Here is a 23,363-nt window from a genome sequence, read left to right on the forward strand (position 1 = left end):
GTGATCGTGGTTGCCGACTTTGAACGCACACCCGTAGAAACCTTCAAGCTCCCGCAGCCCTTCGACGTGAATCCGGCGATACCGCATGAACAACGGAACAAATTAAGTTAAACCTGGATAAAACAAAACTGACAAATTCTCGGAAAATTTCGCTATAAGGAGGTTTTCGTTATATTGAAACATGTTTGAGTATTACGCATTGACTGGAAACTGACGTCACGCATCAGCGAACAAGTGGAAGGCAAGGAAGAAGACGACGAGTGGCACTAGAGGTAAAGAAGAGGAGGTAGACGACGTTCCAGCTCGGAATCTACGAGCAGCGCATCATTTCTGGGCACAAGTTCGCCTTGTAAATAAACCTTTTTTCCAGTCCTCATTCATAACCATCGTTACAATATGCAGTTTCGGTATAAAAATTCGGGGGAAAAATGCACAAATGAAACAAAGGTATAACTGGAGGTTGGCATCACCTAGAACATTTATTTGGCGGAAAAAAACTGAGTTATTTCGCTCTGCTGCTTGTTCATGAGGGACGGCAGCACGGAACGCTCGCATGAGATTAACGCACACAACGCTGCCTCGCCATCGTCCAGCGATCCCGTAACGCGGCGCAAAACGTCAATCGCATCTAACACTTCCTCCGCGTACGGCAAGTCACGTGATCCCTATACTTCCGAAGGTCCGTCCTCGTCATCTTGATCTCGAACACTTTCGACGAGCGCCTCATCGGACATTTCTTCCGTCGTGACGGCGCAGTCGTCGCCATGCAGAAAGTCGCACAGCTGCACGTCGCCCGGCACTGCTCCGTTTGCGCGCAGTAACACCCAAGCTTCGGCGAGATCGGGCGGGCTTGAAGACTCCTCCTCTCCAGTTTCCGGACATTCCTCAGCTGTTTCAACCTCTTTTGTTATCCGGGCCTTTCTGAAGCAGTTCAAGACCACGTCCGCACTCGTCTCACGCCAGGATGCCTCAAGCATTTCAACCGCACGGAAGATGTCCACTTTGGTCTCCCGCTGGAAACGAAGGTCCAGAAGCAGCCTTTGAATTAGCCTCCGCCGGTAGGAGCACTTGATGCTGTTGATTATTCCTCTGTCGAGGGGCTGTATCAGCGACGTGCAGTTCGCGGGCAGATACTGCAGTTCTATGTTGGTCAGCTGGAGGGCTTCGACATGGTGCGCTGTACAGTTGTCTACGAAGAGACAAATTCTGCGTCCTTGCTTCTTCATGTCCGCGTCGAACTCCTTCAGCCAGTCGCTGAATATGTGCCGCGTCATCCATGCCTTGGCGTTTGCCACGTATGTTACAGGCATTCTGTGTGCCCCTTTGAAGCACCGCGGTCGGGCACTCCTGCCAATGACCAGCGGAACCCGCTTGTCACTCCCGTCTGAATTTACGCACAGGAGGACAGTGAGGCGACGTTTACTTTGCTTGCCGCCGTGGCAGAGGTCTCCTTTCAGCGTAAGGGTGCGGTTTGGGAGCATCTCATAAAATAGAGCCGTCTCGTCAGCGTTGTACCTGTCGCGACGCTCGTACCGCTCCAAAATTCCTGGCACCTTCTGCTCAACCCAAGCAGCAGCACCCTCGCTGTCCGCAGAGGACGACTCGCCGCTTATCATCCTGCCGACGATCCCGTACCTGTTCTTGAAGCCTTGCAGCCACCCATTGCTCGCCTTCAGATCGTCGCATCCCAAGATGCAAGCATAGTCTGTTGCCTTCTGCTGCAAAACGGCGCCGCTGATGGGGACATTCCGAGCCCTCATATCCATAAACCACCTATACACGGCCTTATCAACGTCGGCGTACGTGGACTGCTTCAGCTTCTTCTTCTTGCCGCTGGTGCCAGCCTCCACTGCACTGCGAATCAAATCTTTGGCGTTCAGAATGGTCGACAGGCTACTGGCCGGGATGCCAAATCTTGCAGCGACGTCCTTCTTCTTTTCACCTGCGGCAACGGCGTCCAAAACGGCTACCTTGTCTTCAAGAGTCAATGTCTTTCGTTTCTTTATCGAGGCACTCATCTTTACAACCGCACACTTCCTAGATGCGAGGACGCAAGAGCCGACTCGCACGCGCGAATAAAAAAAAAGAAGAAACATCCCCCTCGCGAGGGGCACGATCAAATGCAGAGCATTTCTGCGGGGGGACGCGCCTGCAAGTCGTATGGATTACGTATTGGTTGTTGTTGTTGTAATTGTTGTCTTCCAGTGTAGACATTGTCGGTGAAGTCGATGGTGGAACGTGCCGTGAACCCCCTGCCGCGGCTATGACGCAACGTGGAGCGGCTATGACGCAACGTGGCGCGGCTATGACGCAACACAATCCAACACAATCCACTTTAATTCAATCCAATCCAAATCCAAGCCAATCCAAGCAATCCAATCGAATCCAATCCAATGCCCCTCGCGAGAGAGTGTTATAGCGCCGAAATCGCCACCACGCGAACGCGTGATGCTGACGTCACGATCACGCCACAGATGTTAGCGACCGCAGCGCGCGCGAACGACATATGTGGTTTAAGCGCGAACCGACCGCGGCGAGAGAGCGTGATGCGAGCGCCCCACCTGTTCTTGTGCGCGATCCTAACGCGGCGAGAGAGGGTGTTGCGCACGTCCCCACCTGTTGGGCGCCCGAACCGAACGCGGCGAGAGAGGGCGTTGCGAGCGGAGAGAAGGCGCGGAGGACGCGGGGGAGAGGGCGCACCTCTGGCCGACGGTTGAATGAGTCAAGGATATAAGGCACGTTCGTAACCTTCCGTTCTGTGTCGGCTTTGTGGCTCAGTTGGTAGAGTACCATGCACCTTGCGTTCCGCCCGCAGAGTCGTAGGATCGAAACCTGGCGCCGGCAAGTATTTATATAGTGTAGGGGGAGCGATGCGGACGCGGACTACGGACGCCAACGCGGGTGACATCGTGAGTTACTGAAATGCTCTGCATTTAAAAATGCCGGAGGGGTACTGATGCGCAGAAGGGAGCAAAGAACGGAAAGCGCGGAAAGCGAGTGCGGCGTGTGTTTTCTCCAGTACGCAGCCACAGAACAGAGAGAGCGCGGGACGATCGTGAAGACAGGAGAAAGCGGTGCCAGAGGAGGTTCGCTTGCGAAAGCTGGCCCCCGACGCCATGCCCCCCCCCCCCCCTCCTTTTTTTGTTTTTCTCCATGGAGCTTTTCTTTTAGTGTCACGTGGTGCGGGGATAGCGGATTGAAGAGGACTCCGGTAGCCGGCGCGAAAGCCTTTGAAAACCCGCGAGCACGGGTAGCACCGGTCAGGGAGCAACGGAATGCAGTTTGAAAAAAGAGGGGAGAGCGCGGCAGACGCGTTCTGCAGCCCTCTCCTCTTTCTCCGCAACCCTCCCCTCTCTACTGAAAGGGGGTTGGTTGCGCCGGCGCCGGTGGCACCGCGGCACCCCGCGGGAGCTCAGCAGCGAGACCGTTGCCGCGGCTTGTGCGCGCCGTGCGCGATCACATCATTTCGCGCTGTCGGCGCCGGGACAGCCGCGCGGCAAATGAATGCGGCTGTCCATCACGCTAAAAAAAATGGTGCAAAATGGCGAGGTATTTGGCGGAAACATTCGTTATTTCCAGGGTGCCCGCCGCTGCTAGTTTGTTACATAGGTGTCAGAAATACACATGCTTCTATGCAGTAGCGCCGGGGAATATCAAAACTTCGTAATAAAGAGGAATTGTTTGTATGGAGGTTCGTTATATGCATGTTTAACTGTATTGGCTTTGCTGCGTCGCTATAGGGGGTATTCAGATGACGTCAGAGCACCTGCTCCGTGAAGCGGCCGCCATTTTGAAGTCCTACGGAAATCAAACCGGCATCGCCAACGCCACCGAAGCCATCGTTTCGAAGCATTCGCCTGCGCGGCAGGTTGCCCGCAAGTTGTATTTGTTTTTATGGGGCCGTTCAAGTGACCTGAACGCGATTGTGCCGCCGATAACACGATGGCAGGGACGTCGGCTGCGATTAATACCAGCTATATGAGTGGCTTGTGTGACATAGACAGATAGCGCTATGCGCTAAAGGTCGATCTCTGCGGCTTCGACCCTTTCGAGCTTGACGCCCGGGACTGCGAGAAAAGCTGTGCCCTTTTGCCCCGTGTTACCATGTGCGACATATTCGCTTTCCTCGTGCTGAGGACAAGCTTTGTCACTAAAAATCAGCTGAAATCGTACAAGGCCCTAGATGGGCATAATTATGTGACCAGCGGATGGGTACGACAACCATCGACGAAGGAAACAGGCCCGGAAACTGTCGTCGTCGTAACCCAGGTAGGACGTCCTACATTTTTTGTTGTATATTGCGTGTAGCGCTCATTTGTTTCCTTGTGCATGCAGGTCAATCACTCACAGAGCCTCTCGGTCCCGCCTGTGAAAGTGTGGATTCATGCCAGATGCGACGGCGAGGTGCTCGCTGCTCACTGTTCGTGCATGGCAGGGAACGGAGAGGCGTGCTCACACGTTGCTGCACTACTCTTTTACATGGAGTGTGGGACACGGGCACGTGAGGAGCGTTCTTGCACCGACAGCGACAACGCCTGGCTTCCAGCACATGTTCGCAAGATCGAAGCTCGACCAGTTGCTGAAATTGATTTTTCTTCCGCAACAATGAAAAAGCGACGACTCGATGAGAATCTGTGCGCTCCTCCACAGCTCCCTGCGAGAAAATCGGCGCCACCCCCTACAGCGGACGAGTGGAGTGAGTTTTTTGGTGCTGTGACTGCCTCAGGGCTTCGACCAGCGGTGCTCAGCACCAAACCAGAGTACAGCAGTTTGTACATGCCAGCTGTGAGGACGTGCAATGGTGCTGACCTACGCCTGCTGTATGACCAAGGAGCAGCGAAGAAAAGTTACGATGAACTTATCGAGCAGTGCGAGACGACCTTCAGTAGTCTAGAAATCAATGAGGCAACAATCAACAGCATAGAGCAACGCACGCGAAGCCAAGCAAAGAGCACAACTTGGTTTGCCTACAGAACAGGCCGCATTACTGCCTCGACACTGTACGACGTATGTCACACGCAGTTTAATGCACCCTCAAAGAGCCTGATTAACCGCATTTGCATCCCGAACTCCAAAGAACTGTCAGTCCCTTCAGTTAAATATGGCAGAGAAAAGGAGGCAGTGGCTCTTGGACAGTACAAAACGTTGATGGCAGCTGGTCACACTGACGTTCAATTCAAGGAAGCAGGACTTTTTATTTCTAAGGAGCACTTATATTTAGCCGCAACCCCCGACATGCTCGTCGAGTGCAGCTGCTGCGGGGCTGGTGTTGTTGAAGTAAAGTGCCCATGGAAGGGAAAAGATGGACTCCTCACCGACTTGCTTAAAGACACGAACAGCTGTGTAAGAGAAGTTGATGGTGAGCTGCAGTTGAAGTAAACCCACCGCTACTACCACCGAATTCAAGCGCAGATGTACGTGTGCAAGAAGAACTATGCAGATTTTGTACTGTGGAACGCACAGGAAATTAATGTGCAGAGCATACAGAGAGATGACAGCTTTATTTCACCGCTTGTATCAACAGCAAGAAGATTTTTCAAAGCAGTTTTGTTGCCAGAGCTTGTAGCGCGGTGGTTTTCTGAAGGCAATAACATTCAGGACACGGTCCATGGCGCCTCAAGCAACGACAGGTTACCTGGAGAGAGTACTGCACCATTGGTACCGCTTGCATCAAACGCTGTCGTGCTCGACAACCAGGATCCACAAGGAAGTGATGCATGCAACACTGCAGCTGACACTTTCTGTGTTTGTGGAGGACCCGACGAAGGGCGAATGATTGCTTGCGACAACAAAAACTGCAGTCTGAAATGGTTTCACGACAGCTGTGTAGGTTTAAAAAGAGCACCAAAATCGAAGCTGCGGTTTTGCAGCTCATGCCGCGATGCTGCTAAGAAAAAGTGACTTTTGCAGCAAACATGCTGTCGTAATAAACACATTTACATGTCTTGCCATGTGTCACGGTGTGTTTTCTTAGTGAATATATTTTACAAGTGGTTTTTGTTTACATGTCGTGCCAGCTACTTCTTTTTTACCTAATTGTATGAAAGCTGTTAAGCGTGAAACGTTAGGCAAATAAGCATTAACAAACAAGCAATCGCATATTTAGTCGCAGTACTCAAATATAAATAAATGTTCACGCACAACAGAAGAGATAACGCAACGTAACTTTACAAAACCAAAATCGTTACACGTACACTTAACAGAAGGTTCCACGTTACATGAATGTTCACACGACCTTTACACACCATATGTTGGACATTTGCAAGTAAGGTCCCCTGATCACTGCACTCCTGAATACCACAGTCATCTACTGAGACGTTTAATTAAACGGCACGACGGAGTTGCACAAGTTCGTTAGGGCACAGCATACCTTAACAATCCTGTCGATTTGGCATTCATTCGTGCCGAAATTCCTTAGCATTTCGACAGGCAATGTGTGCTTCAGTAAGGTATACTTATTTCGTACCATGCCAATGACTCGATCCACGTGAATTCGGACATTGGCAATTTCTCTTGTCCATTCGACCTCTGAGCTGGACAACTGCTTTTTTCCTTTCGTAAAAGCGGGAATGGCCAGTGTAGCACAACACATCCCAACACTCTCAGCTATCAGGAAACCCCTATCTGCTAAGACAACATCGCCTCTGTCCAGAAGCTGCAGTACCCCACTATCCTCTGTGATCATTTTGTCACTGGCACGTACGCCAAAGGATTTCGAAAAGAATGTAATCATGCCTTGTGGACAGATGCCTATAAGAAATTTCACGGTATTGTGGTGCTTATATTGGGACCACGTCTCTGCCCGTGTAATTGGTGAACTTGGCCTCTGAATAAAAATTTCAAAGCAGTCCAAGATTATTCGTACTTTCAAGCCAAAATTCTCAACAAAAGCAACTGGCATAGTTTTCATAATGTCTTCTTTCTCTGGCCAATACACAAGTGGACCAAGCCGGTCATAGAAAACATCTAGCCACTTCTCAAGGATTCTGCATGCAGTGGGCTGTGACACATTAAAACGATATGCAAGATCCTGAGTGTGGAGTCCCAACCTCAGCCTCCTAAGAAATAACATCATTTCCTCGAACTGTGTGAGGACATTCCTTGAGCAGTGCGAGGCGTGATCTTTCAAACGCTTGAACAACGAAAACAACATCAGAAAGGAAGGCAAACCGGTGTAGAATGCCACTGTTTGATCATCTTCCCTAAGACTGTCTTCCGAAAACTTGGATGCTAACAATTTCGTCTAGACATCTGTGAGCTCGTTCTGCAGATTGGCCGCCGCATCTTGAAGCTGCTGGATGTCGTTGCCTGTCATATCTGTTTGGCAGCTGATGCCTAGCAAGAAAAGAAATGCATAACAGACAATCAGTTTGAGAAGCTCATTATGTAGAATTTAAAATGAGCGGCTACTTTCACATGCCAGGAAAGAGCGCATCAGCTGATAATACAGTATGTTATTCAGAGTACACTTCGTAAATGTAACTTGATAGAATCAGGTTATGGGCTGCGAGAGGCCTCTGAAGAAAATTTTTACTGTGGCAGAGTTCCAGGGCTGGCTCCTCGTCCACAGCTGGCTCCTCGTCCACAAATGTCCCAGCTGGGATGTCCACACTTGCAACTGCATTTGAAAGAAAGGCATCCTAGTACCTTGTTTCTACAGTGAAATGTAATTGGATGTAAAATATCAGACAATTTTCACCTGCAGAAACTTCTTTCTGACTCTGAGTGCGTCGTGTTTTCAGGCGATTGTACCTGCCCTCGTTGGCAGGCTTTGCTTCATAGCCCAGGTGAAGCGAAGGAGCCCAGTCAGGGCTACACTCATCAAAAAGCTTGGCTGGTGAACCTGCGTGTCAGAAAAATGGGCGTATAGATACACACACTTGTATGGCTACGCTCGTCGCAGAGCTTGGCAAATGAACCAGCGTCCGAGAAAGGGGGGCGTTGAAATGCATACACATGCACAGCTGTTTCTTCTCAGTGTTTCACTTGGGTGTGACTTACTCCAACTCCAACAGCGTTTTAGCAGTCTGGGTTCGATATGTCCTCGGAAGGTTCGTGGTTTTGACGTGCAGCCTGAACGACAGCTTGCCCGCGAGCCACTCTCCTTTTTTTCACATGCCATGCTACGATTAATGCGTCGCTGTTTCCAAAGCGGCTTCCCTGACGATTTTTATCATTTCACTGCCAATTAGCTGTCGCGAACATAAGCTCCCACAAATTAGCTCCTCGATATACATTTTTCTTCCCCGCTACGCCCTCGATACAGCTTAAAGGCGCCTCCTTGAAAAGCTTCGCGATTTCGCCATGTCGCGAGCACAGTGGTGTTGCCACTCGGTCATTTTTTTTTCGCACAAGGTGTTAAATTAATGAAATGACGCTTACCTACCCGATAGAAAATGTCTTGAACACACTCGGTACCTGTCGGGGTCCATGGTTCCCGGCCGGCTGATCCGCGCGAGCCACTCGTGACGACGCTTTTCCGACAGGAGCTTCGTTTTCTCGCACTCCGTTGTGCGCACTTTCGGGACTTTGAAGAAGCCTGGATCTTTGCTGTTGCTTTCCATTTTCCTCTTTTTGGTTTGCGTTCGGCTGGTGCAACCGACTATCGCACAGTAAACCATTGTCGCACGTAGTAGTAGAATACGCGATCACGATGGGTTCGCCAGAGCGCTCCCGTAAACGTTTTTCCCGTGCTGCGCCGACTGACCGAGGACTTCAAAATGGCGAACTCTCCCACAATGCACCGCGCGCTGCGCGTCAATGAATACCCCGTATAGCAAATGTTTTTCGTCGAGCGCAAAACTACGTCAGACCCCTCTAGCGATGCACCGAATAATAACCGAAGATGGAGCCCGACCTACCCGACAGTCACCGTACCGCGTCTCTTCACACGAACGGGAAGCCATCCGGACTCAAGTCGACGACATGCTCAGCGACGACATTATACAGCCATCGAAAAGCCCCTGGGCTGCGCCCGTCGTACTCGTAAAGAAAAACGACGGCACATTAAGGTTTTGTGTTGACCACAGGCGACTGAACAAAATCACGAAAAAGGACGGAGAAACCACGCACTCCGAGAAACGGAGAAACGACGCAGTCCGAGTCTCTTGTACGGGCAGCGACGATAGATGTGATTGGCCTCTCCGCAATGGTAGCACAGTGGACGATGATCTGGCGTTCCCCAAACGTCAGTCTTCCTCGGCGTCTGGGTTTGGGATGTGTACGGCGGTACGGTCGACGGCGCCGACAGTGGGGACGGCGGCGACAGTGGGGACGGCGGCGAGAGCGGAGCTTCTTGTAGACGGGTTGGAGCAGGGCGGGGTCGACGAACAGCCGCGGAATAGGTCATCGCCTGTGGTTCGCGGGGTGCCTCGGATGGCATAGAAGTGCCCAAAGCGTGTTGAGCCTCTTCGCGGATGACGTCAGCCAGGGAAGCCACTGGAGGTTGCGGCGTCGTCGGAACAAGCTCCTTCCCGACCACTGCTCGGATGGTCTCACGCAGTGTGTCGGAGCTTGTAGCCCCGGCACCGATCGTCTCGGATACCAGCACGTTGACCGGGCTATCGTACTGCCTCGTTCGAACTTCCAGCCTCTTCTCCATCGCGGCGACCTCAGACGCGAATTCGGACACCGTCTTGGGAGGATTGCGGACAAGGCAAGCAAAAATCTCCTGCTTTACCCCTCGCATGAGAAACCTTAGTTTCTTTTCTTCTGTCATCTCCGGATCCGCACGTCGAAACAACCTCTTCATCTCCTCAACAAAGATCACTACCCCTTCGTTGGGGCGCTGCGTTCGAGTTTCAAGTAAAAGCGCTGTGCGTTATTTTCTGACCACGGTAGTGAAGGTCTTAGTGAACTGGCTTTTGAACTGAGCCCAGTTTGTCAAGGAGCTCTCGTGGTTCTCGAATCAAGTGCGAGCCGAATCTTCCAAGTAAAAGAAAGCGTGCCGGAACGTTTCTGCGTCGTCCCACCTGTTGAATTTCCGGACGCGCTCCAGTTTCTCCAACCATTCTTCTGGGTCTTCTCCGGGGGCACCTCGGAATGATGGCGGTTCCCATGGCTGCTGCAGAACGACAGGAGGATTGGTAGCATGGTGCTGGTTGCGACGTCTTTCTTCTTCGTCTTCTCCGGTAGTAGACCGAACTCGGGTGGTAAATCTTACACGCGGAGGCTGGCTCTTGTTGTACTGGCTTGGCGGCTTCTAGAGGTTGTAGTGTGCATGAAGGGTGCGTACCCCGCACCTCACCAGATGTCACGAAGACAAGGACGATGCAGTTGTCTTGAATGGGAAACACGTTTTAAATGCAGAGCATTTCAGTAACTCACGATGTCACCCGCGTTGGCGTCCGTAGTCCGCGTCCGCATCGCTCCCCCTACACTATATAAAAAAATAATACTTGCCGGCGCCAGGTTTCGATCCTACGACTCTGCGGGCGGAACGCAAGGTGCACGGTACTCTACCAACTGAGCCACAAAGCCGACCCAGAACGGAAGGTTACGAACGTGCCTTATATCCTTGCCTCATTCAACCGTCCGCCAGAGGTGCGCCCTCTCCCCCGCGTCCTCCTCGCCTTCTCTCCGCTGGCAACGCCCTCTCTCGCCGCGTTCGGTTCGGGCGCACAACAGGTGGGGACGTAGGCAACACCCTCTCTCGCCGCGTTAGGTTCGCGCGCAAGAACAGGTGGGGCGCTCGCATCGCGCTCTCTCGCCGCGGTCGGTTCGCGCTTAAACCACATATGTCGTTCGCGCGCGCTGCGGTCGCTAACATCTGTGGCGTGATCGTGACGTCAGCATCACGCGTTCGCGTGGTGGCGATTTCGGCGCTATAACACTCTCTCGCGAGGGGCATTGGATTGTATTCGATTGGATTGGCTTGGATTGGCTTGGATTTGGATTGGATTGGATTAAAGTGGATTGTGTTGGATTGTATTGGAGCGAACTTGTGCTCCCCTAACAACTCAAAAGAATACAAAGTCGGCGAAGCAGTGGTCAACAAAGTGACTTGCACAGGCGAGTGTCGTCGAATCGAATGCCCCGGCGTCCGCACTGCAGGCTTTCTATCTTTCGGGGCGCGTGGTTCTCGAAACGTCGATTCACATCGAGAACATAGTATATTCAAGAAGATTATTCTGGGCTGTTCATGTTAGATCGGAATGCTCTCCCTATAACAACAGATAACACATGCGGCACAGAAAGAAAGAATGGAACACGCGCTTCCCTTGGCGCAGAGATAACACAGACCAGCGCAGCCGGGCGGTAAAAGCAAAACACAAATAAACAAACCCAATGTATGGTTCGCGGCAATACGACACCATTGTTCAAGTTGCGAAATGTACAATTTAGCAGGAGATTTATCAATTTGGCTTAAAGTGCCTCATTTTTCAGTGAATAAACCATCGTTTGCTTCCGGTAAAGTACTTGGTATACTATGAAACACCTAATCTTTCGAATAAAACAAACTTGTTTTGTCTTAATGGCTCCTTTATTTTTTTATTTGAAAACACCCATTTCTTCTCTGCTTTTGGGAGACGCGCGTACCTGAGTCTACAATGGAGAACCGAAAAACTTACTCGAATTTTATGGCAACTTTCCTCTTAGCACATTTAGTCATGCCTACTGATCCCTGACATATTGTTCATAATATTATGTCCTCAATTAGTTTCCTTTTCACTGCAGTCTGCAGACCCACCGACAACAGCTGTGACAATTTTTTCTGGGCATTTAAAGCATTTTTGTTTAATATTTATAACCTGGGAACACCCGAAATGAACGCATTTCTCCTATCCAGAGCCGCGCGTACCTGAGTCTACAACAGAGAGCCAAAACATTTGCTCGAATTGTATGAAAACTTTCCACGTAGCCGATTTGGTCGGACCTACTGATGCCCGAGATATCGTTATTTTTATTTCGTCGATTTATTTTCTTTTCACTGCAGTCTGGAGGGACACCGACAACAGCAGTAAGGCAATTTTTGCTGATCATTTAAAGCATTTCTTCCTTAATATTTATAATGTGATGAGACCCATTATGAACGCTTTCTACTTTTCGTAGATGCGCGTACCTGAATGTACAACAGAGAGAAGAATAATTTGTTCAGATTTTATGGCCACTTTTCTTTAAGCAGATTTAAACTTGCCCTCTGGAGCCCTACATTTTTTTATATAAATTTTTCGTCTAATTTTTTTTCTTATATTTGAAGTCTGGAGATACATTGATAATAACCCCTGTAAGCCAATATTCTGACCATTCCAAAGCATGTTCTGCTTGATAGTTATATTTCTGAACGGTCATATCTATAAACGCATTTACGCCTTTTATAAACGCACCGAGTTGAGTGAACAAGAAAGACCATATATTTGCCTGGGAATTTATAGAAATATTCCTCTTAACAGATCTAGTCTTACCTACTGATGCCCGAGAAATCGTTCATTTATTTTTTTGTCGATTGCTTTTCTTTTCACTGCAGTCTGGAGAGACACCGACAACAGCAGTAAGACAATTCTTCCTGGGCATTTAAGCATGTATTCCTTAGTATTTATAATTCCAAAACACCCTAAATGAACGCATTTCTGCTTTTCGGAGCCGCGCGTACCTGAGTTTACAACAGAGAGCCAAAAAATTTGCTCGTATTTAATGGAAACTTTCTTCTTGCAGATTTATTTATACCTACTGAAGCCCGATATTTCGTTCATTATATTATTTCGTCACTTTCTTTTCTTTCACCGCAGTCTGGTGCGACACCAACAACACCAGTAGGGCTACTATTTCTAGGGTATTTAAAGCAGTTTTGGTTTAGTATTTATAATATGAGAAGACCCATAACAAACGCATTTCTGCTTTTCGTAGATGCGCGTACCTGCGTGTTCAACAGAGAGAAGAATAATTTCTCGGATTTTAAGGCAACCTTTCTTTACAACAATTTGTCTTGCCCTCTGAAGCCCTACATTTTCTTCCTACATATTTTTCGTCAAATTTTTTTCTTATACTTGAAGTCTGGAGAGCCACCGCCAATAACCCCTGTAAACAAATATTCTAACCATTCCAAAGCATTTTCTGCTGAATCGTTATATTTGTGAACAGTCATATATATAATAGCATTTACGCTTTTTATAAACGCACCGAGTTGAGAGAACAAGAGAGGTGGAATATTTGCCTGAGATTTTATGGAATTTTTCCTCTTAGCAGATTTAGTGTACCTACCGATGCCCCAGATTTTATTCATGTATTTATATCGTCGATTTGTTTTCTTTTCACTGCAGTCTGGAGAGACACCGACAACAGCAGTAAGACAATTTTTCCTGGGCATTTAAAGCATTTATTCCTTAAAGGGGCCTTGAAAAGGAAACACAAGTTTGGTTCTTTCGAAATACTGCCTGTTTACAACAATAGTAACCCCACTTTCGAGCAAACTTCGCTCAAATAAGCTACATATTAGGAAACAATGGAATGACCATGCGACCATCCAGGTCACTTCTCGCAACAGAACCTATGATGTCATACTAGAATGCTCTGAATTGGCGGAGGCCGGCAAAAGATAACGCGAGTTAGGCAGGGCTTAAGAGTTTTCATAGTAAGCTATATGCCCATTAAACGTATTACACATTCCTTTTATGATACTAAGAAAGGTGGAGTAAATAGTTGAAGTTCCGAACGAACATGCAAACATGTACTCTGATGCGTACGAAACTACCGCCGGCCGAGCTAGACGTCTCGCTATCGCCACGTAACATGTTTGGTGGAGTGTGCTGGTTTCTCGCTGTCCTGGCCCCAGCATCGCTACATCTACGCACCGGCGGAAACATCGAGGGTACGCCGGCCGTGTCAGGCCGCCCTAGCCCCGCCAAGATCAGCACATGACTATGCCCCCGATCCGTGTCCACATCCCATGAGAGGCCGATCAAGAACCGAGACCTGACGAGACGTGACCAGCCAAGACGTGTGGCCCATGCCGTGTCCCCAGCCTTCTCGTCCAGCGCGGTTCCCAGCACCCTCATCGGTTCGTCGTGGCCTTCTGGGCGTCGATGTTCGGGGACCAGTCGTCATCGGAGACCGCCATCGTCATTGGCTGTGGAAAGGACTTCAGTGTTTATACGCATCGCATCTCATCCTCTCCGCACCCATCCATTCACGGTGACTGAGCACGACCGGGACGGTCTTCTTTGGCCGGGTAGTGATGTTACGAACTAGTGGAAAATTCCCGATGTCCCACCATCAACGGCGACAAGGAGGTGGCTGACGCGCAGCCAGTGTGAGCTCGGGGATAGCAGCCATGTAAATAGTGTAGAATACAGCGTCCCCATATGATTGTTCATGTCCTGCGCCACGTAACAATATTATCTCGTCAATTTCTTTTCTTTTCACTGCAGTCTGGAGAGCCACAGACAACAGCAGTGACAATTTTTCCTGGGCATTTAAAGCATTTTATTTATTATTTATAACGTTGGAACACCCGAAATGAACGCATTTCTCCTTTTCGGAGCCGCGCTTACGTGCCTGAGTCTACAACAGAGAGCCAAAAAATTTGCTCAAATTTTATGAAAACTTTCCATGTAGCCGATTTGGTCGTACCTACTGATGCCCGAGATTTCGTTCATTTATTCATTTCGTCGATTTATTTTCTTTTCACTGCAGTCAGCAGAGACACCGACAACAGCAGTAAGACAATTTTTGCTGATCATTTAACGCATTTCATCCTGAATATTTTTAATGTGAGAAGACCTATTATGAACGCTTACTGCTTTTCGTACATGCACTTACCTGAATGAAAAACAGAGAGAAGAAAAATTTGTTTGGATTTTATGGAAACTTTTCGTTAAACAGATTTAAACTTCCCCTCTCAAGTCCTAAGTTTTTTTCTATAAATTTTTCGTCTAATTTTTTTTCTTATATTTGAAGTCTCGAGATACATTGACAATAACCCCTGAAAGCCATTATTCTGACCATTTTAAAGCATTTTCTGCTGAACAGTTATATTTGTGAACAGTCATGTATAGAAATGCATTTACGCTTTTTATAAACGCATCGAGTTGAGATAACAAGAGACACCGAATAGTTGCCTGGGATTTTATGGAAACTTTCCTCTTAGCAGATTTAGTCTTACCTACTAATGCCAGAGATTTTGTTCATTTATTTATTTCATCGGTTTGTTTTCTTTTCACTGTAGTCTGGAGAGACACCGACAACAGCAGTAAGACAATTTTACCTGGGCATTTACAGCATCTATTCCTGAATATTTATCATTTCAAAACACCCTAAATGAACGCATTTCTGCTATTTGGAGCCGCGCGTACCTGAGTCTACAAAAGAGAGCCAAAAAATTTGCTCGAATTTAATGGAAACTTTCTTCTTGCAGATTTATTCATACTACTGAAGCCTGACATTTCATTCATAAAATTAATTCGTCAATTTGTTTTCTTTCACCGCAGTATGGTGCGACATCAACAACACCAGTAGGACAATTTTTCCGGGGTATTTAAAGCAGTTTTGGTTTAGTATTGATAATGTGAGAAGACCCATAACAAACGTTTTTCTGCTTTTCGTAGATGCGCATACCTGAGTGTTCAACATATAGAAGAATATTTTCCTCGGATTTTTCTTTACAACATTTTGTCTTGCCCTCTGAAGCGATACATTTTGTTCCAACATATTTTCCGTCAAACGTTTTTTTTTATACTTGAAGTCTAGAGAGCCACCGACAATAACCTCTGTCAGCCATTATTCTGACCATTCCAAGGCATTTTCTGCTGAATAGTTATATTTGTGAGAAGTCATATAAATAAAGCATTTACTTTTTATAAATGCTCCGATATAATAGAACAAGAGAGACCGAATAATTGCTTGGGCTTTTATGGAAAATTTCCTCCTAGCAGATTTATTCTTACCTAATGATGCCTTAATTTCGTTCATTTGCTTATTTAGTCTATTTGTTTTTGTATCACTGAAGTCTAGAGAGACACCGACAACAGCAGTAAGACAATTTTTCCTGGTCCATATAAAGCATTTATTCCTAAAGGAGCCATGAAGAGAAAACACAAGTTTGGTTCATTCAAAAGATTTTCTCTTTAAAACCACACTAACACCACTTTTAACGCAAACTTCGCTCAAATAAGCAACATAATAGAAAACAATGGAATCACCATGTGACCTGCCAGCTCACTTCCCGCAACAGAACCTATGATGTCATACTAGAATGCTCTAAATTCTGGGAGGCCGGCAAAACCAAACGCGAGTTAGGCAGGGCTTAAGAGTTTGCATAGTGAGCTATATGCCTGTTAAACGTACTACGCATTCCTTTTATGACACTAAGAACGGTGGAATAAATAGTTGAAGTTCAGAACGAACATGCAATAAGCACGCCGATGCGTACGAAATTACCGCTGGCCGATCTGGACAACTCGCCGTCGCACAGACAAATTTTCGGGTTCGATGCTCACCGGGGCCAACGAACCTATCTCGCACGCACGGCCGCGATCTTCCTTGGTATCTTAAACCCTTGAGACGAGCTTGGCGTCATATCAACAACCAGCAAAGGTAAAAATAGAAACGAGGAGAGTAAGGAACAGCAAGCATCGACGACATAGTGCCACTCGTCGGAGAAGTTTTGGAATGATGTTGGCTTGCTGCTGTAGTTGCGAGCCCGTTTCCTGTTTACCACCACTGAAAACTTCAGTTTGTTCGAGTACTTTACAATGAAATTTTGGTCTGCGTCCAGAAATCGTCTTGCAGTACGGGCAAATTGCCGAGGGAGTGCGACATCCCCGCCGGTGACAAGTTCTTTCGTAACCTACCCAACGTCGAACATCGGCGAAGCTAGTGGGTACGTTTTTTGAACTTTGCAAACGGAGGAGATAGAAAGGAAGCTAAAGGAAGTACGAGTGTCCTCGCTTCATTTCCGACGAAGTGATTACGCCAGGGACCTTTGCATAAGGTCACTCCTGGGACATCCCGCAACTCGTCGCCGACTTCATCAAATCACCGTTAAAGTGCTCTGAGAGTGGAAAAAAATATCGTACACACCGCGCATTGATGCTCTAATCTTTCTGGTCGGAGCTGAGAGCTCGACCGAATGGCATTGTAGTCACAACACCAGCCAACTGGCATAAGCGATACTGCTACTGATGTTGAACTAATATTAACCGTAATAAAAATACGGCACATACGTACCAGTTTGTATTCATCCGTCGCGACGGGGTTGTCTACGCAGCAGTGCCGATGGCTGGTCGTTCGTCTGTTGGGGGTATCGCGGAATCCGGTCCATCCGTCTATCCCACAACCCCTGCCACTCGTGCACTTAGAAGCATTGAGCGTGGGAATGGTATGAAATTGTTAAATGCAAGTCCGAGCTCCTCGGAGAGAGCTTTTTTGTCCGGATCAGGCGATTCCATGACAAGGGATGCCGGTGTACTAGGTTTTACTAGTAATATTTAATGGCCACCGTCTCTTTTACGGCACCAGTTCCGGCTCCTGTTTCCTTCCCGGGTGTGGGTGCTATACGGAGTCGACGTACTAAGTATTTGTTTCATGTACCGGCTCATATGACACCATTGTTCACGTTGCGAAATGTACAACTTAGCAGGAGATTTATAAATTTGGCCAAAAGTGCCTCATTTTTCAGTTTATAAAACATTGTTTGCTTCCGGTAAAGCACTTGGGATACTATGAAACACCTAATCTTTCGAATAAAACAAACTTGTTTTGTCTTTATGGCTCCTTTATTTCTTTTATTTGGAAACACCCATAATAAACACATTTCTGCTTTTCGGAGACTCGCGTACATGAGTCACAATGGAGAGCCGAAATATTTACTCAAATTTTAACTTTCCTCCTAGCACATTTATTCATGCCTATTGATGCCTGACATTTTGTTCATAATATTATTTCGTCAATTTGTTTTCTTTTCACTGCAGTCTGGAGAGCCACCGACAACAACAGTGACAATTTTTTCTGGGCATTTAAAGAATTTTGGTTAATATTTATAGCGTGGGAACACCCGAAATGAACGCATTTCTCCTTTCCGGAGCTGCGCGTACCTGAGTCTGACACAGAGAGCAAAATATTTGCTCGAATTTTATGGAAACTTTCCAAGTACCCAATTTGGTCGTACCTACTGATGCCCGAGATTTGGTTAATTTTTTATTTCATCGATTTATTTTCTTTTCACTGTAGTCTGGAGAGACACCGACTACAGCAGTAAGGCAATTTTTGCTGATCATTTAAAGCATTTCTCTTTCAATATATATAATATGAGAAGACCCATTGTGAACACTTTCTGCTTTTCGTACATGCGCGTACCTGAATGTACAACAGAGAGAAGAATCATTTCTTTTGATTGATGGCAACTTTTCTTTAAGCAGATTTAAACTTGCCCTCTGGAGCCATTTTTTTCTGTATATTTTTCGTCTAATTTTTTTTCTTATATTTGAAGTCTGGAGATACTTGAAAATAACCCCTGTGAGCCATTATTCTGACCATTCCAAAGCATTTTCTGCTTGATAGTTATATTTGTGAACAGTCATATCTATAAATGCATTTACGCCTTTTATAAACGCACCAAGTTGAGTGAACAAGAAAGACCATATAATTGCCTGGGAATTTATAGAAATATTCCTCTTAACATATTTTGTCTTACCTACTGATGCCCTATATTTCGTTTATTTATTTATTTCGTCTATTTGTTTTTGTTTCACTGCAGTCTGAAGAGACACCGACCACAGCAGTAAGACAATTTTTCCTGAGCATAAAAAGCATTTATTCCTAAAGGAGCCATGCAGAGAAAACACAATTTTTGTTCATTCAAAAGATTGCCTCTTTAAGCAGATTTTTAAGCCTCTTGAAGCACTTTTAACGCAAACTTCGCTCAAATAAGCAACTTATCAAAAAGAATGGAATGACCATGCGACCCTCCAACTCACTTCCCGCAACAGAACCTATGATGATATACTAGAATGTTCTGAATTGGCGGACGCCGACAAAACATAATGCAAGTTGGGCAGGGCTTCAGAGTATGCATAGTGAGCTATATGCTGGGTAAAGATACTACACATTCCTTTTATGAAACTAAGAAATGTCGAGTGAATAGTGGAAGTTCCGAACGAACACGCAAACATGTACGCCAATGCGTTAGAAACTACCACAAGCCGAGCTGGACATCTCGCCATCGCGCAGAAAATGTACAGAATCGAGGCTCTCCGGGGCCAACGAACCATTCCAGCACGCACAGCCGCGATATTGCTTGGCATCTTAATCCCTTGGCTGGAAATTGGCGTCATATCGCCAACCAGCAAAGGTAAAAATAGAAACGAGGGGATTAAGGAACAGCAATTTGCGACGATATTGTGCCACTCGTCGCAGAAGTTTTGGAATGGTGGATGATCTGGTGTGGAAAACCTAGGTCTGGCTCCCAACCTCTGCAACATCTCCTGCGTTAGCCTCGACGTAAAGTTGGTGCCCTGATCCGAGCAAATTGTCTCCGGTACTCCATACCGAGAAAATATCTGCAGTAACGCGTCACAAGTAGCCTTTGCCGTTAGTGATCGAAGGCACACTACTTCCGGCCATCTGATGTGCAAATCTACCACGCAAAGGGCATAGCGATGACCCCTAGTAGAAGGAGGGTCCAGAGGGCCGGTGCAGTCCATATTTACCGTCTGAAACGGCGCACTGGGCCTGGCCAAGGGCGTTATCGGAACCCTATCTTTCTGCCTCACTGGAGATTTCACGTGGCATTTGTGACACGATCTAGAGGACTCCTTTACGTCCTGAGACACCCGTGGCCAGTAGAATGAGCCTTTCACCCGCTGCAGCGTTTTCCGCTCTCCTAAATGTCCCGCCCATGGTGAATCGTGCGCCATTTTTAGCACTTCTTTGTGCCTGTGCGACGGTAGCACCACCCGCGACCCGCGAGTACGCGCGACCAACGACGTACTCCTGGTGATACAACAACTCGTCCTGAACGAGCATGCCATGCGTTCCGGCCTTTGTCTGCGCCCAAGTATCCCGCAATGCCGGGTCTGCAACCTGAGCCTCGCGTAACTCCTCTCGTTTGCTTTTAACCGGCTCAGAGGCCTCGCTACTGCCATCGGTTATTAAAACACAGGTAGTCGCCGGTTGCTCCTCGCCTGTCTCGCCTGCCTCCTCAGCTGCGGCTCCGGTTTCTTTGGTTGTTGGCCGCTCATCTGGCACCCCGTCTGGAAGCGCTCTTTCCTCGAGAAGTTGTGCGTAATCGTTGGGCGTGATGAGGGCATCGGTCCCCTCAGTAGCCTGTCCGTGAGTGCACAAAGCACGGCCGCCTGACCCGCTTCGGATCCTACGTACGGACTTCCTTCGGACGCTGTCAGCGGGACGTAGGCCAACTCCGCTATTACTTGTTTCCCGAACGCTCCTGTCATCTTTATCTGCGAACCTGTAAAGTCGTATCTAGGTAAAACAGACTTTCTGATTATGCTCACTTCAGCTCCTGAGTCCACTACTGCGTCAAATTGTTGCCCCGAGCTCTTAAGCGTAACCGTTGCCGACCCGTGCTGCTTCGGCTGCGTATCTTGCCCAACCCTGTCTGTCGTTCCTACGGTAGACTCGAATGCAGGGCCAGTCTGTTTTCTGGACGCGCTGCTGACTTAGTGCCCTGCTTTGCAACAAAGCCCTTTTGGGGAAAATCCCTGGCAAAGTGATGAGTGCTCTTGCATTCAAAACAACGTTTCTTCCATCTCGCGTCCGTGGGGCCGTCTGCAAGCGTTTTAGGTTTCTTTTGCCCTTCCTCGACACTTGCCTTCCTTTGCGCAGGCCTGGACTTTTCGCTCTCCTCAAATCTCTCCGCCAGCTTTTCCACGGCACGGGGTGACAAAAACGCAACCTGTTCAATACGAACAACATGCGCCTTCACCTCAGGGCTCAAACATTGTTTTAAGCGATCCGCAACAACTAGCTGCTTTAGTTCTTTGAATGCGCTTGCCTTTGAACTCTGGACATAATAGTCGAAACAGTTTTTCAGGCGCACAGCGAACTGATCCCAGGACTTCTTTTCTCTTCTTTTAGACTCGGAAAACGACCTTTTGTACTCCGCTGCCGAAAGCCTGAGACCGTCTAGGATGCTAGACGTAAGCTTAGAGAAGTTTTTTTTTTCCTCAGCTGTCAGCCTGCACAGCAGTCCACGTGCCCTTTCGCTCAGCTGTGGCAAAACAAGCCCAGCCCACCACTCACTCGGAACGTCATAACAATCGAGTGTTACCTCGACGTCCTCAAACCACAATGGCACCAGTGCCTCTTGGTTCGGCATAGGCGCCAGTACACCTTTAAGCAGGCCGGCAATTTTCAGCCGTCTGTCTTCCTCTGGCCTTCCGCCAAGCGATACGCTGTCACCGTCCTTGTTGGACTCAGCCCCATTACGGGCTCTCAGCCCCTTGCTTTCTAACATCAAGCGCTGCTTCTCTTGTTCCGCCTCAGCAATTTTCAATTGCAGCTGAAGCAGCTCAAGCTGCTGTCCCGACGCCGTATCTCACGTGCCACTACTCTGACCTCCCGCGCCGCTGTCGGTGACCTCCAACACCTGCAAGTTTCCTGCCCCGTCCCCGTTCATTTCCGAGTTGTCTTTTTCTCTGTCTCGCAAGTTGCAATGCTTTGTCGTTGCTCTGCGCCCGACAGAAAATCAAAAGGTACCCGCCTGAAGTGGCCTTGCGGGGCGCTCATCCTCCTCGGGGATCGGTGACTAGCCTTGCTTCGTTGGTCCGTTGCTGCGGTAGTCAGGTGGAGATGGTTGTCGTAACAATCGTAAACCAATTTTTTCAGGGCGAATACAAACCGCTTTTCACGAATCGTCATAACTAGTGAACAACCTATATGTGGCTCAACAAACAGTAATTACTGAAAAGCGTTTTTTTTGTTACTTTTCGCGGGCCCGCGGCACAAAGAGTACTAAAATGTAGACCCGAATTACTTCCTAAGATTTTATTCTAACTTTCCTTTTAGGAGATTTGGTCTAACGTAGTGAAGTCGAAATTTTTGTTGCTGTCATAATTTTGTCAAGTTTCTTTCTCTCAAACGCCGTTTGGTGCCCCTATAGCAACATACATAACACAATTTCGTCCTTACCATTTTTCCCATATTAACAAATATTGTAAACCCGATATGTGGTTTAGTTGTCACTACTATACAAATGCATTCTTGCTTGTTGTAGACGTGCGGAACCGTGACTACAATAGGGGAACCAAATAATTTGCTCCTGTTTGCCTGAAATGTTTCTATTAGCAAATCTAGTCTTACATTGTAAATCCCGACGTTTTGTTGCTGCAATTATATGGTCAAACTTGTTTCGATTCACCGCAATCTCGTGGACCACCGAGAACAACGTAGGGAAGCCAATTTTTTCAGAACAGTGCAAAGATTATTTTCCAGAACTGTCATATATCATGAACTCCATACGTGGTTAAACTATCAGTAACCATTCATATGTATTTTTGCTTTTTCTCGGCGGGCAGAACTGAGAGTGTAACATGGAATATACCAATAATTTCCACAGATTTGATTGTGACTTTTCTGTTAGCAGACGTAGTCTTGTAGGAAGCGCCATGTTTTGTTTCTGCAATTGCTTCGTCAAATTTCTTTGTTTCCACCGCAGTCTGGCGGACCAACGACAACATCGGCAAGGCAATTTCTTCTTGATAATTGCAAAGCGTTTTTAGCGAGCAGTGATAAATCGTGAACAACCGTAGGTTTCCGCTCCCAGTAATTATACAAAACCATTTCTTCTTTCTGTTTGCGCGCTAAGTAATGTGTTCTAAAAAGGTGATCCGAATACTTTGCTATTTTCTTCCACTTTTTCCGTTAACAGATCCATTTCTGCCTATTGAAACACCAGATTTTGTTGCCGCAATTGTACTATCAAACTTCTTTTTGTTCATCAAAATCTGGCCGAACACCGACAACCATAGGCAAAAGTTTTTGCCGGTCCATAGAGAGGTGTTTTTTTGCCGCATTGGGACACCATGAACTTGAATTGACAGAAACTATACAAACGCATTTTTTTTCTTTGCTGCCTCAAACTTACAGGGCAACGATAATCCGCTAGGGTATAGTTATAACTTGTCTAACCTTGTGAAGCCCATACTTCGTTGTAGTAATTATTTCGTCGGATTTTTTTTTTTTTTTGGTTTGCTGCAGTCTGGCGAACCAACAACCTTGGTGAGCCAGTTTTTTCCTCATCATTGCAAGGCATTTATACGGAACATTCATAAAGCGTTATCCTCCTTATGCTTTTTGAAACACAGTATTTACGCAAAAGCATTCCTTGCTTTTCGTAGGCGCACCGAACAAGGAGTACAAAAAAAGGAGACCCGAATTATTTGCTCAGACATTTTCCCCACCCTTTTCCG

At 47.4% G+C, this 23,363-nt stretch overlaps 1 protein-coding gene and 1 pseudogene across 1 annotated transcript in view; one reads left to right on the forward strand and one right to left on the reverse strand.

Moving 5' to 3' along the window:
- LOC144161564 (uncharacterized) overlaps nt 1-23,363 on the forward strand; it is a 365,076-nt gene that overhangs the window by 305,307 nt on the left and 36,406 nt on the right. The gene's annotated exons all lie outside the window — the stretch shown is intronic.
- Nucleotides 13,991-23,096, reverse strand: LOC144162170 (uncharacterized; annotated as a pseudogene).

The sequence above is a fragment of the Haemaphysalis longicornis genome, unplaced genomic scaffold, assembly GCF_048455015.1.
Source record: "Haemaphysalis longicornis isolate Haplotype H1 unplaced genomic scaffold, Haemaphysalis longicornis Haplotype H1 scaffold_12, whole genome shotgun sequence".
In the NCBI taxonomy this organism is placed as follows: domain Eukaryota; kingdom Metazoa; phylum Arthropoda; class Arachnida; order Ixodida; family Ixodidae; genus Haemaphysalis; species Haemaphysalis longicornis.